The sequence below is a fragment of the Canis lupus genome, chromosome 10, assembly GCF_003254725.2.
Source record: "Canis lupus dingo isolate Sandy chromosome 10, ASM325472v2, whole genome shotgun sequence".
Classification (NCBI taxonomy): domain Eukaryota; kingdom Metazoa; phylum Chordata; class Mammalia; order Carnivora; family Canidae; genus Canis; species Canis lupus.
Window position 1 is genome coordinate 21,559,652 of NC_064252.1, and position 22,071 is coordinate 21,581,722.

Sequence of the window (22,071 nt, forward strand, 5' to 3'; positions counted from 1 at the left end):
GGCGCTCTGCGGCCTGGAAAAAAACCGTCGCCGGGAGGAGCGCGCCCGTCTCGCGCATGCGCGCGCATGCGTGCATTCCCCCGCCCCGCCCCCGCCGGGGGAGCCGGCGCCCGCGGCGGGAGGCTACGCGCGGTGGTCACGTGTCGGCGGCGCGCCGCGTCTCGCTACGGCCGGGCCCGGCGGGTGTGCGACGCGCTCGGGGCGGCACGGGAGCGCGGCCGGGGCTCGGGGCGTTCGCGGCGCGGCGCTGAGCAGAGAGACAGGCGGCGGCCGGGAAACGTGAGTGACCTCGGGGCGCTCGGCGCCGCCACCGTGTTTCCCCGCGGCTCGCCTGCCCGCCGACGCCGGAGGACCGGCCCCGGCCGCGGAGCGGGAGACACGGACCCCCGGCCCGCCCGCGTGCGCTTGCGGCCGCCGTGGGCGCCCCGTGGGCGGGGGTCGCGCCCCAGGGCAGCACCCACCCGCAGGTCCGCCCGCGCGCCGCCCCCGCGGAACTAACGCCCTGGGCCTCGTGCTCTCGCGGGAACACTGGGGCGCATCCCCGCACGTGCGGGGCACGCGGGGTGACGCGGGGCGTGCACCTGCCCGGGCCATCGCGAGCTAGTTAGGACGCCTGCCTCGGAGGGGGTGCGGGGGCGGATATTTAGGGTCGGAACTTCTCAAGGTCTGTGCATCCTTGCAGGTGGAAAACCAGCTTGCCCACAACCATCTCCTGTGTTCAGGAGCCCTGCCCGGAAACGCCCACCCTTGGATCGGTGTGTCGACGACCCCTATCCTGCTGGATTGCACACATTAAGGGTTAAAAGCAGGTGGCGCTCGCGCTGGACGTTTAAAAATAAAGCCAGATTTATTGCCTGCTGTGATGGTGACTTCACACCAAGACAAGAATCCAGAAGGTAGATGTGGCCAGATGTTTGGATTTTTTTCGTTTGTTTGGTTTTTTTTTCTCTTCCTGAGGCTAGAAAGGAAAAAGAAATACCCAGCCGGGGAACTGTATTAGATGTTTGTCTTTCGCACAGTCTTTGTGGATTGGACTGAATCATGCCAACTGTGTGTGTGTGACTAGTAACCGTGTGTCCTTGCACGATCTTTTTTTTTCTTAATGTTTTATTTATTTATTCATGAAACAGAGAGAGAGAGAGGCAGAGGCACAGGCAGAGGGAGAAGCAGGCTCTGTGCAGGGAGCCTGATGTGGGACTCGTTCCCAGGACTCCAGGATCAGGCCCTGGGCCGAAGGCAGGCGCTAAACCTCTGAGCCACCCAGGGATCCCCTCTTGCACGATCTTTAGTGGCGTGCTCTTTAGTGTTTTTGTTTTTACCAGTAAAAAGAGAACTTGGAGTAGAGCTTCCTCTGGATCGTGCATGACTTGCCAGAGCATCCGTCTGGTTAGTGCCAGGGCCCAGGTCTCAGTTTCAGCCCAGGGTCCCTTTCCACAACCACTGAATGCCTGCTGTTAGGGGGTGGGAGGCTCTACATTTGTTTGGTGCCCAGTAACACGTGGCCTCTGGTCTCTTCCTTCTGTCCCAGGTCAGCTTTCCCATACCTCACAGTGACTGTTCTAAACTCTCATCACAGGGGCAGCCCAGGTGGCTCAGTGGTTTAGTGCCTGCCTTCATCCCAGGGTGTGACCCTGGAGACCCTGGGTGGAGTCCCACTATGGCTCCCTGCATGGACCCTGCTTCTCCCTCTGCCTGTGCCTCTCTGCCTCTCTGTCTCCTCTCTGAGTATTCTCATGAATAAATAATAAAATTAAAAAAATAATAATAAACTCTCATCATGGGATCCCTGGGTGGCTCAGCGGTTTAGCACCTGCCTTCTGCCCAGGGCGCAATCCTGGGGTCCTGGGATCGAGTCCCGCATCGGACTCCTTGCGTGGAGCCTGCTTCTCCCTCTCTGCCTGTGTTTCTGCCTCTCTATCATGAATGAATGAATGAATGAATGAATGAATGAATGAATAAATAAATAAAATCTTCAATAAATAAACAAACTCATCACTTAAACCTTTCCAGCCACCTACCTGCCTGTGTACCTCCCAGCCCCCAGTCTCACCTCTGCTTCACCATCCTTAGTACATTACAGGCACCCAGCTCCTTACCAGTGAATGAACCCGTCTTCTCCATTGAGAAAAATATTATCCCAGACTTTTCCTGAGCTCCCTCCTGATCAATAGCTTGTGAATTTCTATATTTGGTTCTGCCTGTGTGAAACTCATTCATTCCAGTATGTTTTTTAGTGCCTTCTTATAAATTGAACAGTTTTTTAAACACCAAAGTACAAGTACTAGATAACTTGCTTTATAATACGTAGGTTGTTAACCACATAAGGGACACAGATAGCTTAGGTAAGTAGTGGTAGCCTTTCACATATATACAGTTGACCCTTGAACAACACAGACTTGAACCGTGTGAGGTTTTTTCCAATAAATATAGTATTGTATTTTTCTTGACATTTTCTTTTCTCTGGTTCACTTTATTGTAAGAGTACAGTGTACGATGCATATCACATACAGGATACGTTTTAATTGACTTGATGTTTTCCGTAAGCCTTCCAATTAACAGTAGGCTACGAGTAGATAAGTTTTGGGGGAGTCAAAAGTTATACTTGGATTTTTGACTGCTGGGGAGGGGCAGTGTTGGTGACCCTAACTCCCGGGTTGTTCAAGGATCAACTGTATTTATCATTGTAACATAGCTGGTTAAAATCACAACTTTAGTAATACAAAATCTCTTACAGTAATACAATATTTGTCTTGTGAGGCTAAGCGAAGTAGTACATTTACTTCTTAATTACATATTGTAGCATGAGGTGATTGATGCCTTTCTAACGCAAATAAAAGATGTGTACAATAGCACTTTAGCTGAATTGCATGTTATGTGGTGGAATTCAGTGCTTATGGAAATGACCGCTTTAAACTGGCTATAACTCAGGCAGTTTGGGTGCGGAGCTCCCTACCTCCATTGAAGTTGGCTACATGTTTAGTGACGCTCCTTATAAAATTTACGAAATGGTTCTCCAAAGATGTGAGACAGTATTTCTGAACTCTGCCTTTCAAAAATCCCTTTCACTTTGCTTAATCTCTGAGTACTTTTATAGTTGCCCAAGCTGGATCATTTTCTCCTTTATGTTCGGTAAATAAATACTCAGACATACTGGTTTACCTACTTTACTGATTTCAAGATGAGATCATGGCAACATAATCTTGCCTTTTTCCTGCTAGAGTTCCGCCAACTGACCGGAACCGCCATTGGGTCAGCTTTGCTGCTGTGATCTAGTCATAATTTCTTGGATAATTCAAGCCTCGTTGAACCTGGTGAAGTAAATTGCAAGATAAAATCTGTCGAGTTCCAGCTGTGTCCTGGCCTTTGGTTCAGGTAGGCTTCAACTTGGAGATTGGCATCATTCTTTATTAGGACTTACCAGAGGGCATAGGACATTGGGAAGCCTACAGGACTGCTTGCTCCTAACGTTAAGGAATTGAAACAGGACAGGTTCTACCCATCAGCCCAGAAGTGGGGCTGCAGGCATGGAATAGGACTGCCAGAGATCCCAACTTACAGAAGCCACCACTTCCTTGGGATCTGGAGTGACCTCTTTAAAAGTCTAGAAATGCACCTGGGCTTTCCGCTTTATTTTGGGTCATTTGTTGAAGAGAATGTGTGCACTATCCGAGAGTATCTTTTATCTAAAGAAAAAGGAAAAAAAGGTTGAAATAAAAGGGTAGATAGCAGGCAGTGCTGAAAAGAATCACCTGCTTCTCTTCTCATCCCATTCTCCCATTCTCCATGAGGATGGCTTTGAGTATTGATAAAATGACAGCCATGGTCAAGAGGAGGTAGGTACCGAAGGCAGCAGAATGAGGAATTTGGGGTCATTATCACCAGGCCACAGAGCATGGAATTTTCACACATAGTTGTGCCTCAAAACTCAAGAGTTCTTAGAAGATACACGTTTCCCCAGACTAGTCAGATCCGAAATCCAGGGTATGATGTGTCTACAAGTACCACCCAGGAGTCTTGTTTTCTCACATTCTGCTTCATGCCTCAGCTTGAACCTCGTGGAAAGTCCTCCTCCGTTAGTTATTGGGAAGACGGGTTATCCGACCGGAGAGAGGAAAAGGGGGATGAATGAATGATCCAGTACGGTGATAAAGAACATAAGCTCTGGAACCAAGTGCCTGGAGTTTGGTTCTTGAACATGTCACTTGCCAGCTGGATGGCTTTGGACAAGCCATTGAACTCTTTGAGCTCAGTTTCATCTATGAATTGAAGGTAAAGGGCAGCCTGGGTGGCTCAGCGGTTTAGCGCCACCTTCAGCCGGGGGCGTGATCCTGGGGACCAGGATTGAGTCCCATGTCAGGCTCCCTGCATGGAGCCTGCTTCTCCCTCTGCCTGTGTCTGCCTCTCTCTTTCTCTCTGTGTCTCTCATGAATAAATAAATAAAATCTTTAAAAATAAAAATAAATTGAAGGTAAAAATAGTACCTTCATTAGGTTGTAAGGATTAAATGAGAGCATGCTCATAGAGCACATAGTCAGGGCTTAATAAATGGACTGTTGTTAATTAAGACCGGAACCCCTGGGTGCCTGGGTGGCTCAGTCTGTTAAGCGTCTGCCCTCTTCCCGTCATGATCCTAGGATCCTGGGGTTGAGTCCTGTGTCTGCCCAGAGGGGAGCCTGCTTCTCCCTCTTCCTCTGCCTGCCACTCTGCCTATTGTGTTCTCTCTCTCTGTCAAATAAATAAAATCTTAAAAAAAAAAAAAAAAAGACAGTAACTCCTGTTCCTAAGTTCCTTGAAGCTTTTGCCCCTCCCCACCACAAACACTGAAAGGTTGTAAATTATTTTTTTCTAATGGGATTCATGTTTTAAAAGATTTTACCTATGAAATTATAATTCAGTTTTCCTTTATTAATCAAAGACATAACATTCAGACGTTTTGGCTTCTACACCATAACTAAAATAATTGCACCAAGTTCTTAAAATTCCTCTAAAAGTAAAGAACTGTGATGTTTTAGCTGGAGTAGTTTTATTGTTAGATTTATGATTTCCAGTAGGCTTTTGAAATGCCCTTGGGTCAGAGACTCCCTATTATTCTCCTTTACGGGTTCTAGACTAGACCTTCCTCAATATCAACACATTTGGCTTCATAACAAAAAAATTAATTATTAAACTGAGATTTAGCTGGGTTCTCTCAACACTGAGCAATGCCTGACATATTTTGGCCTGGAGGTTCCACTGCATTAGGCACTCCCAGCATTTCACATCTGTGTTTTTGTATTTTTCATATTCCAGACATCAGTACAAAAGGATTAAAATAAACTGAATTTTCTAGAGCTGTTACTTCTTTTCTCTTGAGACTCTACAGTCACTGAGAAAAACAGCAGCATATAGTATGTTTAAAAAACTGCTCAGGGTGCCTGGGTGGCTCAGTGGTAGAGTGTCTGCATTTGGCTCGGTGTGATCCCAGAATTCGGGATCAGGTCCCGCATTGGGCTCCTTGGCATGGAGCCTGCTTCTCCTGCCTGTGTCTCTGCCTCTCTGTCTCTCTGTCTCTCTCTTTCTCATGAATAAATAAAATAAAATCTCGTTTAATGAAATCTTTAAAAAAAAAACTCAAAATACTGTGAATAATGTGAAGTAGCATATCGTATCATTTTTCTGGGAATGAAATTAGCTGACAAGATTTAAATCATGGAAGAAAAACCATCAGGAGATGTCAGGGCCCAATGGGGGCAGAGGCAAAAATTGTCTTGGGTTCCAAAGCCAGAGGTCCCTGTGGGCAGAAGCCATAAAGGACACCTTCACAGCATTGAAGCTGAGTGGCCACAGTGGATTTTGTGTAAATGGAAAGGGGGGCAGGGCTGCCGATGGAATGGTGACGTGATTAAGGTGTATGGGTCTTTGAGATGAAGCTGGAGAGACGGCACAAGAGCAGATCCCCTAAATCTTTGGAGAGACCCAACGGTTCTTCCATTCTCTTCCATGTCTAAAAGGTTTACTGCATGCAGGTACTTTTCTAGGTGCTGCGGAGGACAGTGTCTGACCTGCCTTTGAGGACTCTTACTAGTACTGTAATGCAAATGTGGTGTTTGTGAGATTTGTCCTAACGCAGCCCACAATCTTCCTGCACCTGGTCCCTGCTTGCCACTTTACCCTTTGATCCTTCATTTGCTTTTGTGTCTGGACCTCTCATATTCTTAGCCTCCTTTCTGCCTATCCACCCCTTCCCTGCCACCCCTGCCACATACTTCTTTCTCCAGGTCTGTGGCTTTTGGGGACTCTTTAGCAAAGTGCAAATGCCCATTCACAGTGTAACTGCCTGTGATCTTAGGTTGCATTACTTGGAGTATAACGTTTAAAACAACGTAGGTGGTATTTTCCTACCCTGAGGTGGCACAAGAAGAGGCAGCATAGAGGGTAGAGGTTAAGAACGCAGGGCTCTGAAGACAGGCTGCCTACTTTTCAATAGCATCTTTCATTTCCTAGCTTTGTAGCCTTGAGCAAGATATTTAATTTCTATGCCTCTTTCCTCATTTCCAGAATGGGAGATAATAGTGGTAATTTATCTAATGGGGTTGTCAGGATTAAATTGAAGTTACATGACTGAAGTGCTGAGACTAGAGCCTGGCAAATAAAAACTCCATAAAAGTTTGTTCTCATTGGCAGTTCTGGGAAGCACTCTCTGAAGTAGCACACAGACACAGTGTGGCCGACTTGGAGGGTGTGACTATAAGGGCAAAGGGACAGCTCTGCTATCTAAGTGAAGGCCCAGGGACTCGGGGCTGCTAAGGGCAAAGAAAAAACTCAAGAGGATATAAAATTTTTTTTTTCAGATTCTAGGCAAGCCTCCTTGTGTGTTTACTATCTGTCCTAGTCCTACGGCTTTGAAGTGAGGGACTTTGTCAAACCCTGGAGGAAGTGAAAGGAAGTCAGAGCTGAGAGGGTATAATTCATGATCACACCAGAGTCTGAATTCCAGTCTGGCCTCACCATGTGTGACCTGCAGCTGTACTCCCATCTTTTGAAGCTCAGTTTATTTACCTGTAAAATGGAAATATTTTGATTGAAAGAGATGACAGGGATGGTTCATGGTGGGAGACAGTTCATGATGTGGAGAAAAAAACAAAAGAATTAAACTTCCTTTTTTTTTAAGGTTTTATTTATTCATGAGAGACAGAGGCAGAGACATAGGCAGAGGGAGAAGCAGGCTCTCCGCAGGAAGCCTGATGTGGGACTCGATCTAAAATCCAGGGGTCACGCTCTGGGCCAAAGGCAGATGCTCAACTATTGAGCCACCTAGATGTTCCAGAATTAAACTTCCTTAACTCCCTACAGCCCATTGACAAGTTTTTGAAACAGGCAGAGTGACCTTCCTGTAGAAACTCTGCTGCCTTGGGCAGCCTGGGTGGCTCAGTGGTTTAGTGCCACCTTCAGCCCAGGGCCTGATCCTGAAGACCCAAGATCGAGTCCCACGACAGGCTCCCTACATGGAGCCTGCTTCTCCCTCTGCCTGTGTCTCTGCCTCTCTCTCTCTCTCTCTCTCTCTCTCTCTCTCTCTCTCTCTGTCTCTCATGAATAAATAGATAAAGTCTTAAAAAAAAAAACTCCACTGCCTCAATGTTAATACTTTGGTAAGAGCAAGAGGCAATCTCAGCCCAACCCCCAGGATCCTGTGAATCTACTTTAACATATAAAAATTCCTTTGGAAACGTCCTTTATTTCTACCTCCCAAGAAACATGTTGGCAATCATCCTCCAAGCATCACTGAAGGATCCCATTCCTTGGGTTTTATTATATATGTTAGCAATCATCCTCCAAGCATATGACCCACCGATACACATCTGAAGGGTCTCACGACTCAGGTTTTATTAGATGGTAATAAATGACCTTTTCCTAACAACAGCTAGCCCGTCAAAGTCCTGGAAACCTTGCTTCTAAAATTCCTCAGAGACTTACGCTATCCCTAACCCCCTCCCAACTTGGAAGCATATAATGAGCCACTCCTCCCGACCCCGGTACAGCTCTTTCTGCCCATGGGTCCTGTCCTGGTGCTTTAATAAAGCCACCTTTTTGCCCCAAAGCCATCTCAAGAATTCTTTCTTGACTGTTTGTTCCCAAACCCCAACATTTTGACATCAGAGCAGAAGGGTACCACCAGCATCCCGAGACTTGGCCCTCAACTTAGCAGGTGTAAACTTCTGTTAGTAACTTGCCCAAAGATGATTTTGGTGACAGACTGACACTAATATATCTCAGTGCTGTCGTAGGTTGAATGGCGGCCTCAAAAGATGTGTCTGTGTCCTCTTTTCCAAATAAAGTAACATTAACAAATTCCTGGGATTAAGACTTGCTATGTTTGGGTGGCCATTGTTCAACCTACTATGATGGACCCAGGAGACAGAATGTGTCCCCCTACTGGTATTTGTTTCTTTCTCATTTGTGTCTATGTTTCTAATACATCCTATGGATTAATATTCAAAAATACACAAGGAGATATAGAGAATAATGTGCTATTTCTTGATCTCAAAGGGGGTTATGTAGATATATTTTCTTTCTGATAATTCTTTTAGCTGTGTCCTTATAATTTGTACATTTTCTCTGTATATCAAGCATTGATTTAAAAACTTTATCTGCTGAAAACTATATACCTTTCCATCTCTGAATTTTCTCTTATTTCCTCACTTGAATGTGTCCCCCCTTCTTTGCTTATTCCAAACTCCCCTTTATCTGTCAAAGCCCATCTCACCTTCTGTCTTTTGAGTGCCCCAGCTTTAATATATATATATATTTTTAAAAAGACATATACATATATATATATATTAGAAAGAGCATGCATGGGGAGTGGAGGGAGAAGGAGACAGAGGATCTCAAGCAGACTCCTACGGAGCATGGAACCCAATGCAGGGCTTCCAGCTCGATCCCACAACTCTGAGATCATGACCTGAGTTGAAATCAAGAGTCAGACACCCAACCAGCTGAGCCACCCAGGCGCTTCCTGAGTGCCCCAGCTTTGGATCGGCTCCTGCTCAGAATCCCAGGGCACTGTCAGTGACATACTCCATGGCATCTTCATCCACTGTGTGTTGGCATTTAAAGTGAGAGTGTGTATGTTGTGGGGAGGATATGAACATATGAATAGTCTTCCTGTGTACACTTAAGATCCTAGACCAGTACTTTCCAACTTGTGGTCTTGTGCCCTCCAGAGGTCTTAAAGATGTGATACTGGGTTTAATCCACTTAAGACAATCAGGGACATTGCTGGGGTTGTGGAAATGAGTGAGGCAGGTCCCTGTTGATGGGGATGCAGTCACATAGCCACAGAATTGCAATATGATATGCCAAGTGCTACAACAGAGACATACCCAGGGCGTCTCTGTGTGTAGGAGCGCATACTTCAGCACTTGCTCTACTCCAGAAAGTCTACCTCTAACCACAAATGCACACCCCACACAAGTCTTCATAGGTTAACGTAAATGCCAAATTTCCTTCCTGGTTATAGACTCAGTATGGTAGTTCCAGATGTTGCTTGCTGATGAGATCTGACTGGCACACTGTCTTTGGTTTTTATAAGTGAAGAATTTATAAGTTAATAAGGGTAGTTCGGCAGATGAAATCTTTCAAAACCTGGGAGTCCACTGGGGGGAAAGTGAACAAATGGCGTAAAACGAATCGGTCCTCCAGCAGGCGATGTCCTAGACTCACTTGTGTTCCATCTGTGTTTACTTACTGTGTCTTGCTTGTTTTAGGCTGATGTGTTCCTCTCCCCACTCCACTCAAACATCAAATTAGTAACCTCCACAACTCAAGATGTGGCTACATTTGGATATAGCATCTTTAAAGAAGCAATTAAAACGAAGTCATTAAAAAAACAAAACAAAACAAAAAACGAGGTCATTAGAGTGGGCCCTAATCCAGTATGAATGTCATCTTTACAAGAAGGAAGTGGACACAGGTGTGTGTGAAGCAGGACAACCAGGTGAGGATACAGGGAGAAGGCAGCCATCTACAAGCCACGGGGAGAGGCCTCAGAGGAAACTAATCTTTCTGACACCTTGATTTCAGATTTCTTACCTCCAGAGTGAGAAAATAAATTTCTGTTGCTAAGATATCCAGTCTGTAGTATTTTGTTCTGAGAGCTCTAGTAAATGAATATGTTGATTGGTGTCTTCTCACATTGAAAGGTAGGTTCTTGGGTTTTGCCAATTGGGGAAGTTCACGTCTTGTCCCCAGTGCATCTGTTCAGTCTCCTCTCCCAATGCTCCCTGTCATGTCATATCGTCTAGCCTCTCAGTGTTCAGCTACAGCTGCCTTTTAAAATGTCAGCCCTTCAGCCTGAGTGGCTCAGCGGTTCAGTGCTGCTTCAGCCCAGGGCGTGATCCTGGAGACCCGGGATCGACTCCCACGTTGGGCTCCCTGCATGGAGCCTGCTTCTCACTCTGCCTGTGTCTCTGCCCCTCTCTCTCTCTCTCTCTCTCTCTCTCTCATGAATAAATAAAATCTTAAATAAATAAATAAGTCAGCCCTTGATGGGGGTTCTCTCTTCCTGGGTTGCTATTTCTTCTCCTGGCCAGACATCATTGAAAACCTTGCTCAGGGGGATCCCTGGGTGGCTCAGTGGTTTGGCACCTGCCTTTGGCCCAGGGTGAGATCCTGGGGTCCCGGGATCGAGTCCCGCATCAGGCTCCAGGCGTGGAGCCTGCTTCTCCTTCTGCCTGAGTCTCTCTCTCTCTCTCTCTGTGTGTCTATCATAAATAAATAAATAAATCTTTAAAAAAAAAAGAAAGAAAGAAAAAGAAAACCTTGCTCAAATGTATGCTTTGCCAGGGTGCCTGGGTGGCTCAGGGAGTTAAAGTGTCTGCCTTCGGCTCAGGTCATGATCCCGGGGTCCTGAGATTGAGCCTCCCATTGGGAATCTCTGCTCAACAGGAATTCTGCTTCTCCCTATCCCCCTCCTCTTGCTTGTGCGCGCGCTCTCTCTCTCTGAAATAAATAAAATCTTTTTTTAAAAATGTGTGCTTTGTGGGCCCTTTCAGAATTCCCAGGCTGAGTTAGAAGCACTGATCACGTAGTATTCTCATGAGATGTCCCTTCTTGGTAGATGACATGCTTCTGAATCGTAGGGCTTTGTCAGATCCTCTCTCCAGAGATAAACATGGTATATAGAAGTCTGCTCAGGCTGCCATAACAAAACAGGCAAGGTGGCTTCAACAACAGACATTTATTTTCTCACTGTTTTGGTGGTGGAAAGTCCCAGATTGAGCTCTAGCAGGGTCCGTTCCTGGCCAGTAGAGAGCTGCCTTCTCACTGAGTCCTCATGATCTTTCCTCTGTCGGTAGTGTTTGCTGAGGGAGAGAGAGCAAGAGAAAAGGGAAAGAGATGCCTTTCTTGTCTCTTCTGATAAGATACTCATCCCATTATATCAGGGCCCCACCCTTATGATCTCATCCAGCCTAATTTCTTATAAGGCACTATCTCTAAACACTGACTTTGAGGATTAGGGCTTCAACATAATGAATTTGGGGCTCAGGGCACAATTCAGTCTATAATATGTGGTCAATTGGGGCTTACATTGATTTTGGGGGAAAAAGGTTCAAAGTGGTGTTAGCAAACACTGGTTAGTCTCTGTCTAGACATTAGCTATAGACAATTCTATTTGAATAAAAAGTAGATACAGGATATTGAAAACCATGAGCACATATAGGATAAGGTAACCTGGGATTATATATATATATATATATATACACACACACATATATATATATATATACACACACATAATTATATGTACAGAGTATTTGCACGGAGCTGTATTAGGCAAGAATACTATAATCACTGTAATTGGAATCTTTTCCAGAAGAACATGTTGTATCTCAGATATCCATAATAGCACCCAGTAAGCCACTCAATCTATGATTTAGCCTAATGATTTCCATAATTGTTTTGAGACTCTTTTTGCCAGCAAAACTCACATTGTCATAAACCACCAAATGCAAAATAAATATTTAATATTTACTGTTGAATAGACTTCATATAGAAAAAAACATCTCAGAGCATGTTATGAAGACAGAGACTAAAGGTGGAGAAGGTATTGGGTAAAATTCCCCATTATGGAGACTACTGAAATTGTGATTTAGCATTTCACTTTGAGTTTTCTTATAGTAGAAACCAAAAGTGTGAGAAAGGAGTAATGGAGAAACGAGCAGTTAAGAAGCTAAAATAATCTATGATACATAAAGCTATGTCCTGAGAAGTTAGGGAATCTGGGAATAGAGAGGTTTGTTTGTTTTTTAAATATTTTATTTATTTATTCACGAGAGAGACAGAGAGAGAGAGCCAGAGACACAAGCAGAGAGAGAAGCAGAGGGCTCCATGCAGGAAGCCCATTGTGGGACTTGATCCTGGGACTCTGGGATCACACCCTGAGCCAAAGGCAGACCTCAACCACTGAACCAGGCGTCCCTAGGATAGAGAATTAATCTGAGTTGCGATCTACACAGATTCTAGCTGGAGATAAAATCTTGACAGTGCTGTAGTTTGGTGATTATGATTTTCAGATGAAATGTACAATCTCATTGAAATATAGTGTAAAGTTTGAGGATGTTGGAGGTGATGGGCATATCACTTTCACAAAAGAAAACTGAAGAGGGCATTAGGGGTCAGTATGCTAGTTTTTATCTACAACTTTGATCATAACCCTCAAGTGGTACCAGATAGGTCTGTGAAGTGACAACTGACTAGACAAAATGAATAAGATCATTGTACATTATGAACCATGAACCCTGATACTGCACCCTAAAAACTATTTATAGAACAATATAGGTCTCTGGTAGGAAACCTCACATATTTTCCAGGCTCCAAGTGGACGGAAGCACTTTTGGAATGGTGGGCTACAGACCTCCAAAAATCAACTAACCTTATATTAAAAAAAAAAAAAGACCAAAGTACATGAAACAAAAAGTGACAGAATTGAGGAGAGAAGCAGATGATTTAATGATAATAGCTGCAGACTTCAACATACCACTGTCAATAATGAACAGAAAACCTTGGTAGATGCCCAAGGAAACAGATGACTTAACACTCTAAGCCAGCTAGACCTACCTGGCATCTTTAGACTACTTCACCCAATGACAACAGAATGCACAGTCTTCTCAAGTGCACATGGAACATTATCCAGGATAGACCATATGTTAGGTCATAAAGCCTACAAAAGTTAAAACGATTGAAATCATACAGAGTATGTTCTCAAACCAGTGGAACAAGATGAGAGATCAATAAAGGGAGGAAATTTGGGGAATTTAAAAATATGAGATTTAAACAGCACACTCATAAATAATGAATAGTCAAAGAAACCCAGAGAAACTAGGAAATAGAAATGAAAGAAAATGAAGACAATATACCAGAACTTAAGGAAAGCAGCAAATGGCATGTGTAGAACAAAGTTTATATTAGAAAGATCTCAAATCAATGAACAAAATTTCTACTCCAAGAAACTTGAAAAAAAATGGTAGTAAATGAAATAGAGAAAAGAATATAATGAGAAAACCAAAAATCAATTTTTTTGAAAAGATAAAATTAACAAAAGTTTAGCTTCACAGACCAAGAAGAAAAGAGAACACTCAAACTGTTAAATCAGAAATGAAAGAAGAAACATCACAACAGACTTGAAACAATTTTAAAAAGGGCTCTAAGGAGTATTATGAATAACTATACACTAAGAAATTATATAACCTAGATCAAATGGACAAATATTTAGGTATATAAATGTTTATAATTGTTATATCTTGTTTTGAACCTTTTATTAATATATAATGTCCTTAAAATATATATAGGTAATGTCCTTCATTGTCTTTTGTATTCTTTTTTGATTTAAAATCTATTTTCTTTGATATTCGGAGAGCCACCGCTGTTTTCTTCTGGTTACTATTTGCATGGAATATCTTTTCCCACCCTCTCACTTTCAGTCTATTTGTGTGTTTGGATCTAAAGCATCTCTCGTGGACAGCATATAGTTGGATCACATACATTTTTACTCATTGTGCCAAACTTGGTCTTTTGATTGGAGTGTTTATTTCATTTACAGTTAAAGTAATTACTGATAAGAAGGACTCCGATCGTTTTCCTATTTGTTTTCTGTACATCTTATAGCTTTTTTATCGCTTGATTCCATCACTGCCTTCTTTTGTGTTTAGTTGATTTTTTGTAGTGAAATGTTTAAATTGATTTCTTGTTTCCTTTTGTGTGTATTCCAAGGCTATTTTCTTTGTGGTTACTATGGAGATTACACTTGACATCCTAAAGTTATAACACTCTAATTTGAATTTATACCAGCTTAACTTCAATCACATACAAAAGCTTTGCTTCTTTACGGCTCTGTCCTCACCCATTTTGGTTGTTGATGTCCGCCAAATTACATCTTTATGCATTATGTGCCCAAACATAAACTAATAATTCTTGTTAATGCATTCCTTTCTTAAGTTATGTAGAAAAGATTTAGAGTTATAAACCAAAGTTACAATAATATTAGCTTTTAGACTAATAATTCTTTAAATGTTATGTCTCTTAAATCACAAAGAAAACAAAAAATGCATTTACAAACCATTGCTATAATACTTAGCTTTTAAACAATTGCCCATGTATTTATCTTTATTGAGATATTTATTTCTCCATACAGCTTTGAGTTACTGTCTGGTGTCCTGTGATTCACCTCACAGGACTCTATTGAGCATTTCTTTCAGGACAGGTCTAGTGGTAATGAACTCCCTCAAATTTTATTTATCTGGGAATGTCTTAATTCCTCCCTCACTTTTGAAGGATATAGGATTCCTGGTTGACAGTTTTTTTTTCCTTTAGCATTTTGAATATATGGGGCCCCTGTCTTATGACCTCCAAAGTTTATGATAATAAATCTGCTGATAATCTTATTGAGAATCCCTTGTATATGATGATTTGCTTCTTTTGTTACTTGTAAGATTTACTCTTTATCTTTCAAAAGTTGAATTATATTGTGTTGGTGTGGGTGTCTTTGAATTCATCTTACTTGGACTTTACTGAGCTTCTTGAATGTTTATATTGATGTCTTTCATTAGGTTTAGGAAGTGTTCAGCCACTATTTTTGCAAATATGCTCTCTACCCCTTTCTTCTATTTTGAGACTCCCACAACACGTATGTTGACTCTTTGATGGTGTCCTACTGATCCATTATGTTCTGCTCATTTTTTTCAATCTTTTTTTCTTTCTGTTTCTGAGATTTGACCATTTCCACTGTCCTAGCTTCAAGTTCAGGAATGCTTTCTTCCGCTTGTTCAAGTCTGTCTTTGGATTGTTGTAGTGAATTTTTCATTTCATGGATTTTTAAAAAGATTTAAAGTAATCCCTCACCCAACATGGGGCTTGAACTTACAATCCCAAGATCAAGAGTTGCATGCTCCTCTGACTAAGCCAGCCAGATGCCCCACGAATTTTCTACTTCAATTTTCATACTTTTCAGTTCTAGATTTCTTTTTGGTTTCTTTCTAGGGTTACTGTTCCTTTTTTTCATATTTCCATTTCGTTCCTACATTATTTTCTTGAGTTTCTTCAAATCTTCCTTCAGTTCTTTGAGCATCTTAAAGACTATTGTTTTAAAGTCTTTGTCTAGTAGATCTACTATCAGGTCTTTTTCAGGACAGTTTCTGTTTTGTTTTTTCCCTTTCAATGGGTTCTACTTTCCTCTTCTTTGCATATCTTGTGGTTTTTGTTGCTGTCGAAAATTGGACATTTGGGACACCTGGGTGGCTCAGTGGTTGAGTGTCTGCCTTTGGCTCAGGTCATGATCCCAGGGTCCCAGGGTCGAGTCCCACATCGGGCTCTCTGCAGGGAGCCTACCTCTCCTTCTGCCTATGTCTCTGCCTCTCTCTGTGTGTCTCTCATGAATGAATAAATAAAATGTTAAAAAAGAAAGAAAGAAAACTGGACATTTGAATCCAATAATGTGGTAATGCTGGAAATCAGATTTTCCCTCTTTCCCAGGGTTTGGTGTTTTTTGTTATTTTGTTATTTTTATTTTTTTAAGATTTATTTATTTATTTATGAGAGAGAGAGAGAGAGAGAGGCAGGCAGAGACACAGGCAGAGGGATAAGCAGGCTCCATGCCAGGAGCCTGACGTGGGATTTGATTCCGGGGTCCAGGATTGTGCCCTGGGCCAAAGGCAGGCGCCAAACCGCTGAGCCACCCAGGGATCCCCTTGTTATTTTTTTAAATTGTAGGCTGTCTCTGTGCTGAAGATTATTAACGTGAGGTGTAAATTTAAGTTCTTCTCAGGTCTTTTTCAAACCTTTCCCTGGGCATGCATGGATCATTTTCTAATGTTTTCCTTATATGCAAGTGTTTTTGAATGTCCTAGTCTTTAATGTCTGGCTCTCAAATGGAGTAAAAAGAAGAAGGTGGGAGAGGAGTAAGTGGCACTGGCCCTTTAGATCCTCAGAAGTCCCTTCAACCTGAGGGAGATGGAGTTGCAACAGCAATGGCAGCCTACTTCTGCACCTCTGATTAGAAGCAGCAGTGACCAGAGCTCAGATTACCACCATTTGGATTTGGAAGACAGGGTCTTTTTTACTCTCCCTAGCTTTCATCAACTGTGTACAAGCTGCTGTAGGTACCAACTGTGTCAAGCCTCATTTATAAAATCTTTTTCTTTTTGTAATTCCAGCTTGATACATATTGTGTTTCATATGTTCATGAGTCTTTTTCTGCTCTCTGTGTTCTGATTCACAGTATATTATCTCTGTACCAGTAACTTAATTATAATAACTTCTTAGTAAGTCTTGATAACTAGCAAAGTAAGTCTCCTTATGTTATTCAAAGCATTCTTAGTTATACTTGGCCCTCTGCACTTATACTACATTTTGGAATCAGTGTAAAAGTTCTTCAAAAAGCCTTGCTGAGATTCTGTGTGAAATTGCATTTAATACTAACATTTAATATTAGTTTAAGGAGATTTCCCATCTCTAAAATATCAAGTTTTCTCATCCATTTGTTACTCAAAAAAATTTTATGATTTTACACATCTTTTGTTTGATTTGCCCCTAGATACCTGAAATACTTTGTAGCTATTGTAAAATGGTACCTCTTTAAAAATTAGCTTCCAACTATATGTTGTGGGCATATAGACAAATAATTAACTTTTGGATATTCATCTTGTATTCTTCAATTGTATCGAATTCTCTCCTACCAATGGCCTGTGCTTAATCCTCTTTGATTTTCTTTTTTTTTTAAATTTTTATTCATTTATGATAGTCACAGAGAGAGAGAGAGAGGCAGAGACATAGGCAGAGGGAGAAGCAGGCTCCATGTACCAGGAGCCCGACGTGGGATTCGATCCCGGGTCTCCAGGATTGCACCCTGGGCCAAAGGCAGGTGCTAAACCGCTGCGCCACCCAGGGATCCCAATCCTTTTTGATTTTCAATATTGGAGTCTTCTGCAGATAATGACTGTTTGGTTTTTTCATTTCCAATATACAGTGTGTGTGTGTGTGTGTGTGTGTGTGTGTGTGTGTGTGTCTGTGTCAGTGTCGGTGTTTTGTCTTTAACAGCATTGGTCAAGATAGGATAGAGTGTAATGGTGGAAAGGAAGTGTAAAAATATTATTACTCAGTTCTGAATTATAGTTTCTGAGTTCTTCTTTGACCTATGAATTATTTGGAGTTTATTTTTACAAAATAGTAACTGTATAGACTTTTTTGCTTATTTTTCATTACTGATTTCTATTTTTATGATAGTGAGTTCAGGAATTGGTCATTATTGGTTTTTTGTATTTATTAAATCTTGCATTATAGCTTAGTGTATGATCAATATTCATAAATGTTCAATCTGTCCTTGGAAAGATGGTGTATTCTCCAACTTTGTGAATTTGTCAATCTCTTCTTATAATTCTGTCAATTTTGGGTTTATATGTTTGAGATTATGTAGTTAGGTTAAAAAGAGGTTCAGAAATGTACCTTTGTGAGAAAAATGTTCCTTTTATTATAGCCTCTTATCTCTCTCTCTCTTTTTTTTTAAAAGACTTATTTATTCAGAGAGAGAGAGAGAGAGGCAGAGAGAGAAGCGGACTCCATGCAGGGAGCCCAACGTGGGACTCGATCCCTGGTCTACCAGGATCACTGCAGACGGCGCTAAACCGCTGCACCACCAGGGCTGCCCTAGCCTCTTATCTCTAATGATACTTTCTGCCTTTTAGTTTTTCCTGATACTAAAATAACTACACCAGCTTTCTTTTGGGTAATATTTGCCTAATAAACCGTTTTCCCTCCCTCTGGTCTCAATCTTTCAGGTGCTTCAGTTTGGGTGTGTTTCTCATAAATATCATTAAGGTACATTTTTCTTATTTCCACCTCATCTGTGATCTCTGCCTTCCAGTGGTAACTACTCTGTGTGCAGTTAAGGTAACTATGGATATGTATGTGTTCATTTGTGTGACCTACTTTGTACTTTGTACTTATTTTTTTTTTATTTATTTGATTTAAAAGCTCTTTTTAAAAAATATTTATTTGAGAGAGAGAGTGAGAGAGAGAACATGAGTGGTGTTGGGGAGGGACAGAAGCATAGGGAGAAGCAGACTCCCCACCAAGCAGAAAGCCTGATTCGAGGCTTGATCCTAGGACCCAAAGATCATGACTTGAGCCCAAGGAAGACGGTTAATTGACTGAATCACCCGGGAAACTCCCCCCCCCCCCCAAATTCTTATCTTTGGTTGGATTGATTGAGTTTTCATTATATCCCTTCCTCCACTTCCACCTTATCTTAAAGGTTTGAGGTTTTATTCTCCCTCCATATTTAACATTCATTTTGACTTATCTGAAATTAATTACTATCTCTCATTTAGTCTTGAATAATATCAAAACCTTAAAATGCTTTAATCCAAACATCCCTATCTTTTTTTAAAAGATTTTATTTATTTATTTATTCATGAGAGGCACAGAGAGAGAAGCAGAGACATAGGCAGAGGGAGAAGCAGACTCCCTGCAGAGAGTGCAATGTGGGACTCCATTCCTGGACTCTGGGATCACGACCTGAGCCTAAGGCAGATGCTTCACCGACTGAGCCACCCAGGCGCCCTGTGCTATTGTTTTTAAATAGTCAGCTCTGATTTAGTTGCCACATAGTTACCAATTACTTTGTTCAACAGTTTTTCTTACATTTCTCTCTTCCAAATTTTTTTTTCTGAAATAAATCCTGTAGTATTTCTTTCAGTGAAAATCTTTATATAGTGGTATTCTTTTAGTCTCTTAAGGAAAAAAATAAACCCTCTTCTCTCCCTCATCATTGTACTGACATTTAGCTGGAAAGGGAATTCCAGATGGACCTTTATTATCTCTCAACAGAAAAATCCAATTATATCCCTTTATAGAGAGATTACGGTGTGCCACAGCCAGTTAGTTAGCGGAAGAACTGAGCTCAAGCCCATGCCCATGTAGAACTACAACTTAGCTCTTAGCCAAATCCTTTGTATTTGGATTCACCAAATAATACATAATTTGAATAATAACAAACTGTATCTATGTCATGATAACACATAGGCAACATTTAAAATAAAATATCCAATCCAGCTCAGTAAGTGTTTTTAGGAACTTCTCATATGCTAAGCAGTGTGGGGGCACCAAAGTATCGGTTCTTTGGTAGAGAGAAGTGCAGTCCCGTTAGAGAAGTAGGAAGTGTCCAGTAGCTTTTATTGCATTGTGCTTTAGCATCCTGGCCAGTGTTCTGGGCTTCCCGGTACTTGCAAGTAGAAAACACATAAGATCCTCTTTTTTTTCCCCGTTGGAAAGTATTATATTTAGTGAAGTGAAGATGTCAGTATTCATAATAGAGAAGAGGTTGCATAAGCCAAGACTGCCTTCATGTTGATAAAAAAAAAAAAAAAAAAAGCCTTATTTCACTTGTAGTCATAAACACTACTCCAGTGAAAAAGGGACACTTTTCTCTCCTTTTTGCCTTCTTGGTTGCACAATCATCATCAGTTAAAATGAAGTAGCTCTTATATAGTCAAGGAGAAAAGAAAAAGAGAAATCCAACATACACAGCCTAGACAATTTCATCCAGCACCACTGGGCCGAGATTGGCCTCCCCCTTACACCTGCCACTACTCCAATTACCTTAGCCCCGATCCTGACCCCTGGCTTTGCTGGATTGAAGGTTCGCTTGACCATGGAGCTTGGTGAGAAGAGAACGTTGAATAGAAAGTTAAAAAGAGGCACCGGGCAGCCCCAGTGGTGCAGTGGTTTAGCGCTGCCTGCAGCCCAGGGCGTGATCCTGGAGTCCCGGGATCGAGTCCCGCGTTGGGCTCTCTGCATGGAGCCTGTTTCTCTCTCTGCCTGTGTCTCTGCCTCTCTCTCTCTGCATCTCTGTGAATAAATAAATAAAATCTCAAAAAAAAAAAAAAAAAAAGAGAGGCGCCTGGGTGGCTAGGTCAATGAAACCTCTTCCTTTGACTCAGGTCATGATCCCTGGAACTCAGCAGGAAGTCTGCTTCTCCCTCTCCTCTGCCTGCCACTATCCCTGCCTGTGCTCTCTCTCTTCTCTCTCTCTCTCATTCTCTCTGACAAAAAAAAAAAAAAAAAAGAAAGAAAGAAAGAAAGAAAATTAAAAAGGTGGAGAGGACTGCCTCTCCCTTTTCATCATCATAGATGGGGTTGACTAACACTGTGGTGTGTCCTTGCTGGCTGATAGCCAATCTAAGGCCTCAGCTTTTCAAACAGCAGCAGCTCATCAAACTGGAATATGCCCCTATGGGTCTGCTTCCTGGTGCTTCTCTCTAATCATCTTATTCTGAAAGGGGTTCCTTTCTTCCTAGTGGGAAACAAAAAAAAGTCCTGCCTCTGGAATTAACATGGAGGAGGTCTTGCTTGTTCTAGAAGTTGACTACACTCGCCTCTCAAGCATGCTCTGGTTGGCCTGACTGGCACAGCACATGTGCTGGCCAGCCAAAGTGGAGCCGCGGAGGGCTGGTTGGGTGTTCTGGAGAACTCGGGCTAGCAGATCAGCAGAGAGAAGATGCAGCTCATCTTGCTTGAACTTTGCTTCCACCTCTCCAGCAGCTTCCCGATATTGCTCAGTGGTGACTTTGTAGGATTCTGAGTTGCTCTCCTTTGCTTCAGCCAACAGCTCTTTGCAGAACAAGTCCTGCATTTCTCTTCCATTTGCTTCTCCAGGTGCTTGGCCTTGGCCTTCGCCAGGTGCTTGGCCTCTTCACTTGATACCCTCTCCCGAGGAATAGCCCTGCTTAATTGCTCAGTGGCAAAAGCCCTCCCTGCACTCAGCCCTTCACCTCACTTTAGTTGTTTCAAGATTTCAGGCTCTTTCTTGGCTTCCTCCAATGCCAGCTCCCTCAGCTATTCTTCTTGAAGATTCTTCATCAGAAACAGTCATCATAAGCTGCAGGGTACTGCTAAGACTTCGAACCAGATGGGGGGGTTTCCCTCATACAATTGATCACATGTTCCAAAACTCAGATGCCCCTGCACCATGGTGGTGTTCTTATTCTTACCCGCTTCAAAGGTGACCTGGTGGGTGCTTGCGGTCCTGCCCGTGGCTCCTGCTTCTGCCCCTGCAGAGACCATGAGCACTTCAGGCACCTTGTGCACACACACGCCTGGAAATGCCTGGATGCTTCCCTTACACAGCAGGAGCAAGGCCATGACTCCTCAAAAGGCTCTCTTTGGGTCATCAATGTCCTTTTATAATGATAGCCCTCTGTAGTGCATATGCAGACTGGGTGGGGAACACCCAGAAAGTAAGCCTGAGACAACGATGTGCACACAGCTTCATAGTTTATTTTGAAAGCGAGTGATTCCAGAGAGTGCAGAAGAGGAGAGCTGATGCAAGTGTGCATGCTCAAGTTGATCACTGGGTCTCTGTATTATTCAGGGTTCTCCAGAGAAGCAAACAGAATGAAGAGATTTATTTTAAATAATTGGCTTATGTCATTATGGAAGTCCCAAAATCTGCAATGTGGGCTGGCAGGCTCGAGACCCTGGAGAGCCCATGGTAGAGATGAAGTCCAAAGGCAGTCTGTTGGAGAATTCCTTCTTGCTCCAGAA

The 22,071-nt window shown here is 42.6% G+C and overlaps 1 pseudogene; it reads right to left on the reverse strand.

Annotated features, from left to right (window-relative positions):
* Nucleotides 1-20,893: 20,893 nt before the first annotated feature.
* Nucleotides 20,894-21,669, reverse strand: LOC118350137 (MICOS complex subunit MIC19-like; annotated as a pseudogene).
* Nucleotides 21,670-22,071: the final 402 nt, after the last annotated feature.